At 39.8% G+C, this 12271-nt stretch overlaps 1 protein-coding gene across 2 annotated transcripts in view; it reads left to right on the plus strand.

Annotated features, from left to right (window-relative positions):
- Positions 1–12271, plus strand: part of LOC127061760 (uncharacterized) — a 227360-nt gene that overhangs the window by 56537 nt on the left and 158552 nt on the right. The gene's annotated exons all lie outside the window — the stretch shown is intronic.

Genomic DNA, 12271 nt, shown 5'->3' on the forward strand with positions numbered 1-12271 from the left:
GCCGCTCGCACGATTCGATGCATCAACGAACGGGAGCAAAACGCGCGCCGGCAGTTGGCAGTTGACGAATATCTAAATTTCCGCGATGCACGCTCGACCGTAATGTGGGCTGTGGCCTTTTAAGCCATTCATGCATCACAATTTGATGCCATGCAGTAAAAACACTCCCCCTTCGAGTCTCCACCTTCCTCCGTTCTCTTCCATCCCCTCTCCTCTTCCTCTATTTCGTCCATCAGCGTTCGCCCTGTGGCCGCACGGCAGGCCGCGCCATACTACCGCACACCAACGAAATACGTTCCACGCGTTTGAGAGAGGCTTTTGCGAGATTTCGATATCTCTCACAAAATTGTATTGTACATATCTACGTATGCGTATCCGCGTGTGCGAATAAAAGCCGATTGTTTTAGTGCACCTAAGTGTACCTACCAAATCTTTTTTCCGTTCGTGTAAAACGCCACGTTAACGTACCTACGTATGTATGTTAACGTATACGATGGTGTTCCTCTTTGTGCGCGTTAGGCCGTATCAAGCGATAAAACATATACGCGTTGCTGCTACTGAATTCACCGGCCAACGAACGACGAAAGCTTTTATTCGATCCAAGGACGACGATTGTATTTTAAAAGTACTCGTGCTATAGTAATACGTAAAGCAGAAATCATCGTATGCTCTTTAAAATCGCCTGACTTTTTTTTTTTTTCTTTATTCTCAGGTCGGACGACGAAATTATTACTAGAATCGTGTATGAGTACGAATCGATTGATACTTGTAGGTTAGTTAATTTAACAAAACGAACGATCATTTTCCGATCGTACTATTTATTTATGTAGAATGACTGAGAAATTTTTCACACCGCGATTAATCGCGTTATCGTAACGATTTATCGTTTGAAAAACTACTCGGGTTACCACACCGGGAAAAACGTAAGCGAATTTTGGCACGCGCCAACGGCTCCCGAACGTTTCACTTCGGCTGGGAAACTCTTTGCAAATATTTGTACTAGCTCCGCGTGGACTATCGGAAAAGTTGGTGCGAAAGTTCTCTTTAACATCGCTTTGAATTTGAAACGAGCTTTGCGATAGTGACCGAAAGGAAAAATTTCTTGTTTCGTGGATCTGACCTTTTATCCGCGTTGTTCCTTTCACGAATCTCTTCAAAGAAATTGTACGTATCTAAAGTATTGATTATTTTGTTTATGTTTCTCGTTTCGTCTGTCTGACCTTTTATCCGCGTTGTTCCTTTCACGAATGTTTTCGAAGAAATTTTACGTATCTAAGGTATTGATTATTTTGTTTATGTATTCTCTCTCTCTCTTCTTTGTTGTCATAGCTTAAACCTTTTAAACAGAGTCAAATGTTCTTTTGTGTTTATCGTAGGCTAACAATTAGTTAACCGCTTATTCCACCTTCGAGTTCTTGAAACACCTTTTAGTTCGAACGAATCTTTCGATGCGTGCACACCGAACGCAGGTATATTCCAAACAAACTTCTATTTTCCGCACAACGTAGATCTTTAATTATAAATTTCAAGTGTTACTCCAAAGTCACGTACTCCATCTCGAGAGATTAAGTCAACCAGTTCGATTTTCGAGTCTTCAAAAAGCATGCACTACTACTATTACTACACTACTACGATACTACCGATCGACGTTCGGGACTCCATACAAGCGTTGTACTTTCGCAAAACTCTCTTCTCGTTCTCTATTATTTCTACGATATACGCGCGTAGCCGAGTGTGATCATTACTCGTGCGCTCTTTAAAGAATAATATTGACGGTAGAGTCTGGTTTCCTAGTACGCCACATCATAGCTACGTATCTCAAAACGTGTTATTGCCATCCATAGCGACTTGTATAATACTCTACGACTAGACGAGAAAGCGTGCTGGCGACAGCCTTTATAAGAACTTACTCGCTCGAAATATTTCACAGTATTTCTGTTCCCGCTGTTATATTTCGTAATTTATATTATTTTTCATTGCGAAGAGAAAAAGAGAAGAAATTGGACGAGATTTCACGAGGGACACCAAAAATTTATTTCTACGTATGTATATTCAAGTATTATTGTTAATAAAACATAGTATAAAGTCGTAAATAAAGAAAAATCCGTATCGATGTAACCACGAGAAAACAAAGATGCCGTGTGTATACTATTGATAACTGCGATGAATAAAAGCGAATTCTTATACGTACGTAATATATATATATAGCGAGAAAGAGAGAGGGGGGGGAGAAAGAGAGAGAGAGGGAGAGAGAGAGGAATCGCACGTATCGTAATACAGAGAACGAAATAAAAAGAGAGTAACTCAATGAAACACGTATGTTACTCCATGTTTCTATTCGTATCATGATCTTTTTTCTTCTGCTATTTGTTATTGTACTAGTTGATTTCGACGTATTTTGTATTTTTTATTATTTATTATTTTTTTTTATTTCTTTCTATCGAGAGATCGATATTCCAAAAAAATACCTGTAGTAGAAAAGTAATATTCCCTTACTATAAAATTAATAATAAGATTCGAGTATTACGTTATCAATGAACCAAATGTTAGTTTCCCTTTTTCTCTTTCACTTTGATTCACTTTTGATCGATTTGTACTTTGATCGATTTACGGTAAAATGTAGATAACGTATTTCCTCGGGGAATGGGTCACCTCGCAATATTTGATGAGAGTTGGTACCTCCTCCATCTAAGTCGTTTTCATTTTCATCAAAGGGATTTTCAAATGTCTTACGGAGAGTGTACTTTGTAGAGGAATAAAGTTTGTATAATACACATTTCAAAGATGTTAAATAAGCTCGGGATGTGGATGAACGTATACCCGAACTATGTTAATTATTATTGAGAGTTCTTTCATTTTTATGACACCAAAACTATATTTATCAACCGATACGAAACGAACGAGAGAAAACGAACGAAAACGAACGAAAACATTGATGGATTGGAGATATTAAACTACGCTGTTATATTATACATTCGAGAGATTTAGATTGATGATTTTAATTAAATGCTTATATCTTTGGTAAGTAAACAAAGAGAAAATATACGTAGGTATAAACAAATATTAAATAAATTAGAAATACGAAGAATATGTATTATGTATACGATATACGTAGCTAGGTCATTCGAGAAAATACAAACGGAAAAAGAAGTATAAACAATAGAATCAAATTTACGGAAAGCTTTGCGTTAGTTATGTAACGAAATTTGGACACGACGTAGTTTACCAATGAGAATCCGACTAACGTGAATGGTCGACCGCACGTATTGAGAACTCGATGCAGAACGACCGAAGTACGAGTATTTATCGTTGGACTCGATTCGACGATCGATGCGTGTGGAACGTCGTCGAAAGCTCCGACTTCCTCCTCTAGGTCAACCAATCCCACGTGCCCGAAGGAAAATTATGTTATCGCACGTACTGTTTCTCTTCGATAGATATATGCAGATACATAACTTGTTCGGGTATTCGCGAGCCTTGTCCTTTGCGTTTTCTCGAAAGACACGTAAAATCTGTTAGATCGGTACTCGGTGCGAATGAATAGATTTATGAGGCCGAGAATAATGAAAACATATACACGTCAACATATATATATGCAGGTTGTTGCTAATTCACAGTTCGAATTTACAATACATATGTATGTACCATACCAACTTACAAAAGTTTAAATTATATCTCATTTGAGAGAGTGGGTTTCGTAGCGGCGCTTCATTTTTCGACGAGTCGCGAGTTTTCAGTGAAAACGCGCGGACAAGCAGTCCGTTGGGATTCACCAGGGTAGAAAACAGAGAAACGAAAATGGGAATTGCAGAAACACCGCGAATACGATACACGTACAACGTCAGAGATCTTAAACATCTGAATCTGTCGTTCATATCTAATTCTGCTTAGTGTACTGACCGAAATACGAGAGTGCTGTGACGCATCGCAACATCGCGAAAAGTTTAAATTATCTTGTCCGCCGGGGAGGAAAGCTCCTCGGGGAAACGACTCGGATTGGTCGAGTCTGATTAGTTCGGTGGTCCTGCACTCGTTTTATCCTCTCTTCCGTGGACGTTCCTCCACAGTTTGGTAACTACCGTGTAGTCGTTCAAGGAGGAAACGACTCTAAGGTGTTGCAATGACTTTCCTTTTGAACGAACTAACCGACGGAAACTGTGAAAACTACGGAAGGAAAGTCTTTCCTCCCTCTTCTCGACTATTATTCCTCTTCTTTTTCTAACTCACTAATTCTTTTCGTCTTTGAACAATTTCTTCTTCTTCTTCTCCTAGTTCGAGAAATCCTCGTCATCTTTTTCTATCACGAACGTGGCTCCACCTAACTCGTTTTCAACGTCGCATTGCTTTTCGTCGATCCGCTTAATCCTATCTCCCTCGTGACTTAGCTTCTAACAATTTTGCGCCTCCCAATTCTCTTAATGAGCGGCTAAGAGCTGTAGGAACACGTGGCTATTTTACTCGTAGCTCCTCCGAGACGGTGTGCTTAACTTAATCGATTTATGTGTATTCCTTACCTAGTGGACACACGACGATCGTTACGAAGGTACGCAATCTTGTTGAAGGTAGTAGCGTTAACCCAACGAATATCCGAGATGTCGAGAAATCTGTTTGGTTATTTTAAAGGGAGAAAGAGAAGGAGGAAGTGAGATTTTCCTCACAAAATTGGCCGTGTCCTCGAATGCGATGGTAATTTTGTTAAAAGTAATAACAAGATTGATTTCTCGTTTAATAATACATCGAAATAGGAAAATAATTCCTTGAATTGCTTTCTTTCTGTTTTATTTATTTTATTTTATTTATTTATTTTTTTTTTTAAGAGGTCATACTTTTAACGGCGTTACCATCGTAATTGTCATCGTTGCATTTGTATGAATGAAATGTTGACTGACTCGTCTAGAGATTTTCAATCTAATTTCGTTGAAAAGCTCGAGCATACGAGAGAACCTGATTTAACAAATCTGCACGGCGTATATACTTGTTATCTTATTAATTAGGTATACGCTTTTCTAGAAGGTACTTTACGAAATATTAAAACTTTTGACGTAACTTTTGTAATCTTTATCTTTTAAGCTCGCGATAAGTTTGTAAATGAGTTTTAGATGATAAATATTCTAACGTCTGAAGGATAATCATGTTTAGAAAAGTTCAGATATTCGATAAATTGCTATTCGGAGAGAAACGAAAAAATGAATGAGAAACATTCAAATGCAGGCCATCGCGTAACCGGAAAACAAAGATCAAAGAGAGGATATAATTTTTATTTTTTTTTTTGCTTCTCCATCTTTTTTTTTTGTTATTAAATCCCTATGGCAAAAAAGTTTGATGGTTAAATGCTCCGAATAGCTTTCATGAACGTATGTACAAGAGCGTTCGATTTCACTCTATCCGATAGTTACTACATTTATCGAAGGTTACCGTAACTACTCGGCTATTAAACTGTTCCATGTTATTTTATTTTTTGTTTGTTTTCTGTTTTCAGAGAATATAAAGATATCGGATAGGGTACTACTTTTGTGCCAACTCGCGTTACCTTATCGAATTTTTAAATCCATGGAAAGGACATTTTGCGAGGTAAATCGTATAAGATCCGAACGTAATATAAATTCGATCGTCTAGGAAAGCTGGAATTTTCTCGCTAAAAGCGTAATAAAGGATTCAAAGGTATTTCATAACGAACGCAAACTCATATTCCGTTAATTGCATACAATTTCGCTTTGGTACCAGCATCGTCTCGAGGAATCGTTTGCTCGAGAGAGTCGATTATACGTTCGCGTAGCTTTCGTCAAGGATGAAAGTTTCGCGATTTAAGATGGGTACGCACGTGTACTCGTAAGGACGAAGAAAAGGAGAACAAAGACGAAGGAAGAACGAATGAACGGAATCGTATCGAGTCGAAAACATGTATGGATGAGGCGCAAAGGAAGGCGAAATGTAGTTGTGTGTGTAGTACGACACGCCTAACTCGAAATCGAGGAAAGTTTGGTGGAAAAGGGAAACGCGATCCTAATTCGCATCCATAGAAAATGAACGTTCGATCTTAATTCGTGTAGATGCGGGTACCGTTGCTATCTCGCGAGACGACACGCGATATTTCGAGAAACTCCGCTAATTTGATTTGAACGTTATAATGTACGTATGAACGTGTGAGAGTTCCCAAGGTTCCTCGAGTCGAAGTAGAGACTAGTGTGTATCGTTCGACGGATGAGAGGGCTAGAGACGAAAGATGAAAGGTATGGGTGATGGGAAGGATGGGAAGAGAGCGTACGTAGAATCTCGCATCTCAATGTACGCGGATTATTGTGCGAAGGTTAGAATTTCACTCGAGTAGCGTCTATTGAAGTTTTGAAAAGTGAAGTGGAACGGTATTCTTCGTAATTTGATTTTCTACGGGACAAAATGCATTTTTTCCGTGTCAACACAGACACGTCCTTACGGTCGATATAACGGTGTATGTCTCGAAACCGCGTCGTGAAACCGCGTGTAGTCGGACGGAACTCGATTAACAAAGTGGCATGTCATCGTCGTCTTTCTTCGTCCCTCTCCCCATCTTCCTCTATATACGTATACACACACACACACATGTATATATCTCTTCCTCGAAAACGAAATCCGTTTAATACACTTATCTCTGGTACGGTACGTCGTCGTAGCGCATTTGAAATCGTTCTAATGCATTTATCTTTGCTTCCGCAGCTACGGAAAGCTTTTGCTTTCGAGGTTTGTCACGTTAATACGAAAGCAAAAGGCAAGGCCATATAAATCGCAGCGAGCATGTAATCTCATTCCCCGATACTGGAAATTGCATGCGAACTTCGTATGTACCACAGGGGAGAGATTACTCTGTTCCTTCTTGACGTATCACGATGCGCAAGAAAAAGATGCCACGTTATTTCGTATATGTATATCAACGTATCCTGTGTATCTACTTACTTTTGTGTGTCTCTGTGTGTGCGTGTGTGTGCCGTCTTTACGAGAACTCGTGAGATTTCTTCAAAAGGTCGTAGAGACCTCGTGGTTCTCTCTCTCTCTCTTTCTTCTTTCATCTCGAGAAGACTTCTTTGTACCTTCGAGTGGGTTCTCCCGACCTATCTTCGTTTTTCTCGTCTACTCTCATATCTGCGCGAATATGTCGATGTTCGAGTTTTCGAAGAGAAGAGCTACTTCGCGAGAAGTCTCCTCAAACCACCGCGAGTATCCGGAATACGGGATCGTTCGCTTCTCTTTTCATCATGGTCATGCAACGAACGTGTCCTTCTTTACTAGATGCTCATCGAAGAGTATTAAATAGAGAATAGTTACGATCGAAGGGATAAAGTAAAGAGTTTGAAGGAAAAAGAAAGAGGGAGAGAGAGAGAGAGAGAGAGAGAGAGAGAGAGAGAGAAAGAGATAAAATAAACGTGACGGACGAACTCATGAGTTAAAGGTGGACGAACAGTCGACACAACCGACCGGACTAATGGAGACAATTTATTATTTTCAACTTTCCAGCGAACCGTAATAGCAATTCGCCTTTCACGAGCCGCGTTTCATCTCTCTCTCTCTCTCTCTCTCTCTCTCTCTCTCTCTCTCTCTCTCTATCTCTCTTTGTTCCTCTCTCTCTCTCTCTCTTTCTCGTTCTCTCTTCGCGTCTGGGCGCGTAGAGTAAATGCCGTTGCATGTGATGGATCGTGGTGTCGGGAGAAGAGAGAAGGGGCGAAACGGGCTCGCAACAGCAGCAGCAGCGGTGTAGCAGCAGTAGCAGCAGCAGTAGCAACAGCACCAATACTGACACCGACCAAAATGAAATCGGCGGTGAGGATGCAGAGGATGACCGAAAGAGAGAGAGAAAGAGACAGACAGACAAAGAGAGTGAGCGAGAGAGAGAGAGAGAGAGAGAGAGAGAGAGAGAGAGAGAGAGAGAGTTGGATGGAAACCAACAGATTTCCAGTTCCGACACCGGCTTCGAAACAATTAGTTCGTCGCATTACCACTTCTAGTTCGACTACTACCGTAGACTTGCAACGGTTCATTAATGAATCGGTTGAGAAAATTATCATGGATCTTCGCCCCGTCTTCACAGATTCTACAGTTTTACTAATTATTTATATTAGTTAGGAAAATATAAATGATAGCTAATACGTTGATCCTCGTAGTCGATGATGCGTGTATCAACTGTTCATCGCGTTTCGATTTAGAAATTGCAAATGGTTTCGCAGATTCTCCGATTTCACTAGGAATCTGATTAGTTTGATCGGCCAATGGAACGGTACGATTAACATCTCGATCGTTCTTTCGATCGATTACTCGCTGTATCTTTTATCGATTTCATAAACGTTCTGTTTTCTCTCCGAAATTTATTGCCGTCGTTTAAAAACGCATATAGGTATATCTATACTGGAAAAACTCCATTAGGTAGATCATGAAATTCAACGTTGATGGAATTCCGATATCTAATTATGAACGTTTTATCGAAATGAATGTTTGGTGATGAATGATTCGAATTGCACGATTAAACGACGAATGGGGTAGCTACGAGGAAATTCGTTTTTCGTTGTATAACTTTGTTTACAAATATCGAACGATTTTTATTTTTACACTCTCGTTATTGTTGTTATTATCGTAGTCGTTCATAACAAGAAGAACATGCGAAGTAGTTACGCGCCGATCGGTCGTATATATGCGAAGTTTAGTTAAAATCTCTATTCATCTTACCAAATACGTAATAAGTTACAATTAACATTCGACTGACGTGCGTACATCATTGGGTCGATTTATTCACGCGAATTAATCATAGTTTGTAGAATGAACAGGCGCAACATTTTTCTTCCATTCTATTTTCTTTTATAATACATTGATAATTTGTCAATTAACAGTGTTACGAATGAACCAGACATTTTGACTGCCAGTTTCGATCGAGACGTATCTGTATATGTAGTATCCATTATATCGATCGTTATACTATTTTGTCGACCATAGAAACCTGAAAAAGGATATTTTTCGAATTTAACCAACCAAACCCCGGGAACTTTGTACTAAAGCCGTTTGGAAATGATTTCGTTGATAACCAGCGTGTTCGGGTTTTACGTTATGCAAAACGAGGTTTCGTCGACGAGATGAAACGATGGAAAGAGATAGAATTTGATTGTGTTTTGCCGATGAAAAATCTCATTACCATTTCTGTCATGAAATATTATATACTCTTTAAAAAAAGAAAAAAATTAAAAAAATAAAAAAATCAATAAATAAAATAAAATAAAAAAAAAAAAAGAAAATAAAACCGAAAGAAAAAACAAATATAGTTTGCATTGTTACGACAGGTAGAATAAAGCCGGCGATGCAGTACGCACGATAAAGCGCCAAAATGATTACGAAGATAACGTCGTTTTTCGAGGGAGCGTTCATAATCGAAATTGTATTTTATTCCGGCTTCACCCTCCCATGCGAAAATGTATGGATGGCCGCCCGTGACAGAGAGACGGCTGTGTATGAGCCACTTCCGTTGCACGTATCGTGATCATCGTCGTCCCTTTGCTGCCTGAAAATGTCATATTTATGTTTCCCTGCGGTGCAGATCGTCGATGAATCAAAGTATGTGCGTGGGTGATGAGAACAGATGCACACAAAGGGGAAATTTTACTAAGAAGAGTGTTAGCTGTGAGAGCTAGTTTCATTGTGGATTTACAACGTTGTGCGATGTAAAACTTTGAATCGTCTCCCTTTCGATTCGATGGTTCTATTTATTTTTTTTCTTTCGCCTCTTGCGTGTGTATATATATATATATATATATATATATATATATATATATATATATATGGGTCGATAAAAGAAGAGGGATAGAGAAAGTTGTAGCGAACGAAAGATGAAAAGAGAGTAAGAAGAAGAAGAATAGAGAGAGAAAGAGAAAGAGGGAGAGAGAGAGAGAATTCGAAATATGGCACTTAGCCTTTACCCTTGCGGCTAAAATTGAATGCGAGCGAAATTTCTGTCGAGCTTCAGAGGGCGAAAGAAGAGGGTGAAGAGAGCAGGAAGTAGAATCGAGCCTGAGGGATGCGGGGAGTTAAATGTAGAGAGAGGGTACGGCAAAGCGAAAGTGTAGAAGGGTGATAAGAAGATAATTGGTCCGAGGAGAGAACGTTCCTCATCGCCGGTTTTTCAGCCGATTCGACGACCAAGGCCTTTCGCGTAGCACTCGAGTCTAAGCGAGATCCTTAATCCTGTCTTTTTACAACGGTATACGACGGGATATATCCGTTCGCACCCTTCGCAGCATCCGTGGACCGTTCGTTCGCGAGGGCTTGAAAAAAGTTGTCGTCTGCGAAGGTCGAGGATTGTAAAACGTAAGCTTCCTTTCGCTTGGTACTCGTCTCGTAAAGTGTTGGTTTTGGAAGTGACGTTTGAAGCGAAAGTAATCGTCTCGTTTCTAAATCCAAATTTTCTCCTTCGCAAGATTTTTTAATCGAATTGGAATCGGGACTAAAGGGGGGGGATTTTTCTTTTCTTTTCTTTTTTTCTTTTCAATCAAAGCTTGTCAAGCGTTAATCTTTTTCGTACAGCGTAGAAAGAAATGGAAGAAATGGTAGATCTTTGATTTTCGAAATCAAGGAAACGTCAAAGTATTGGTGTTCTCTCTTCGAACGAAGTGAAAATCATCGGAGTAAAGTCTAATTCAGTTCTGTAGGAAATGAAGCCAACGCGTAATGGAACGGGTGTCCGATTTTCGGTCGAAAATTGATATTCTGTCGGCGACAAGCGAACGGTGTCATTGGGCCGTCTCGTAGTTTTGAGGTTGGAGAGTTGAAACGAGTCTGTCGGTGCGATATCGAGGACGCGATGGAACGTGAGAGAGAAAGAGAGGTAACATGCCTCGACGATTCGAAGGTGCGAAAGTATCAATGGTTGTCAATACTGTCGCCGCTTTGTGACCGTTTTCTGCGATTGAGTTAGCGAGCGCGAGCAAGCGACCGCCATTGGAGAGCCGCCTTTTCAAGTTTGTTACCTCAAAAGCACCATCGGTAGCGAGCGGTACCAAACCAATATCGAACCGCACTGTCCGGTTCACGCGAAAGCTTTCCAGTTAGGGACCAAGTTTTTCACGTTTACCGAGTGAACGAGTAAAGGAATTTTCAGAGAAAAAGGGGAAACAAAGATTAGAAAGATAGATAGATAGATAGGTAGGTAGGTAGGTAGGTAGGTAGATAGATAGATAGGTAGATAGACAGATAGAGAGATGAAAGAGGAATTTGTGAAGACTTTGATCCTTCAATGAGAATTTGCTCGTCGTAATCGATTCGTTTCGTGTGACGATAGGACGACTAATAATTGGCTTTGTAGATGAGAGAAAATCTATGGTAGACGGCTGTCGCGGGCGCATCATCGGGATTACAAGCGTAATTAATTAGGTTGCGTTGATCGTCGCATCTTCCTCTATGCCTCTCTCTTGGTGTTCCCTCTTTCTCACTTGCCGTTGGTGAGTACGGACATTATGGGTAGAGGCATGAACGATAAATATCGCTTCTCGGTGGCTACTACTAATTCTCGCGTCTCGCTTCTGTCGTTGTTTCGCATGCAGTGAGCTGTCAAATAACCGGTAGATCGAACGGCCGCTATATCGAAATCCTATTGGAGATGATTAGCATCGTCGTCGTTAAGCCAAACGGCATCTAATATTGGAATTTTCTCGAAGCTCCCGTTCTTGCGGTCGTTATTATGAAATTGTTGGAAAAGCTTTCTTCCCTAGGTTGAGTCTCCTTTCTCACGAATTTAATTTCGCTCTAGGAAGCAACGGCTAAAATTGCTTTGTAGAGCAACGATAGACGCGTTTATATTCTTCTCTCGATCTACAAGGATCGTTTGTCGATAAAACGTTCGTCAGGATATAATGTTCTTTTGCTTTGAATAGAATGAATTAATGGCAGAAGCAAGGTACATATCAGTTATTCGAGAAATCTTAATGAGAGCATAATTTTATCCAAGTTTTGTCAAACGATACTCTCATTAGCGTTTTATTTCGTAGTGCATATATTGATACAGGATATTATTTCTTATTATTTACCTTTTTTTTGTTATACGTTATCTCCTCCATCGAGTTGTTTTTCTTTCATGTTTCTCTCCGGACGAATATGAATTAATTGAAAAACAAAGCTCGTTCTCTATACTATATTCTTCTTTATCACTATCTTCTCGTTTAGTTCTATCTCAGTTATTGTCAAGAACATAAGAGAAGCTTGGAGATAGCCGTCTATGAAAACGAGGAGAATCGTCGTAATTTATATCGCGACACGGATTTACGCT

The sequence above is a fragment of the Vespula vulgaris genome, chromosome 2 (genome assembly GCF_905475345.1).
Source record: "Vespula vulgaris chromosome 2, iyVesVulg1.1, whole genome shotgun sequence".
NCBI classification, from domain to species: domain Eukaryota; kingdom Metazoa; phylum Arthropoda; class Insecta; order Hymenoptera; family Vespidae; genus Vespula; species Vespula vulgaris.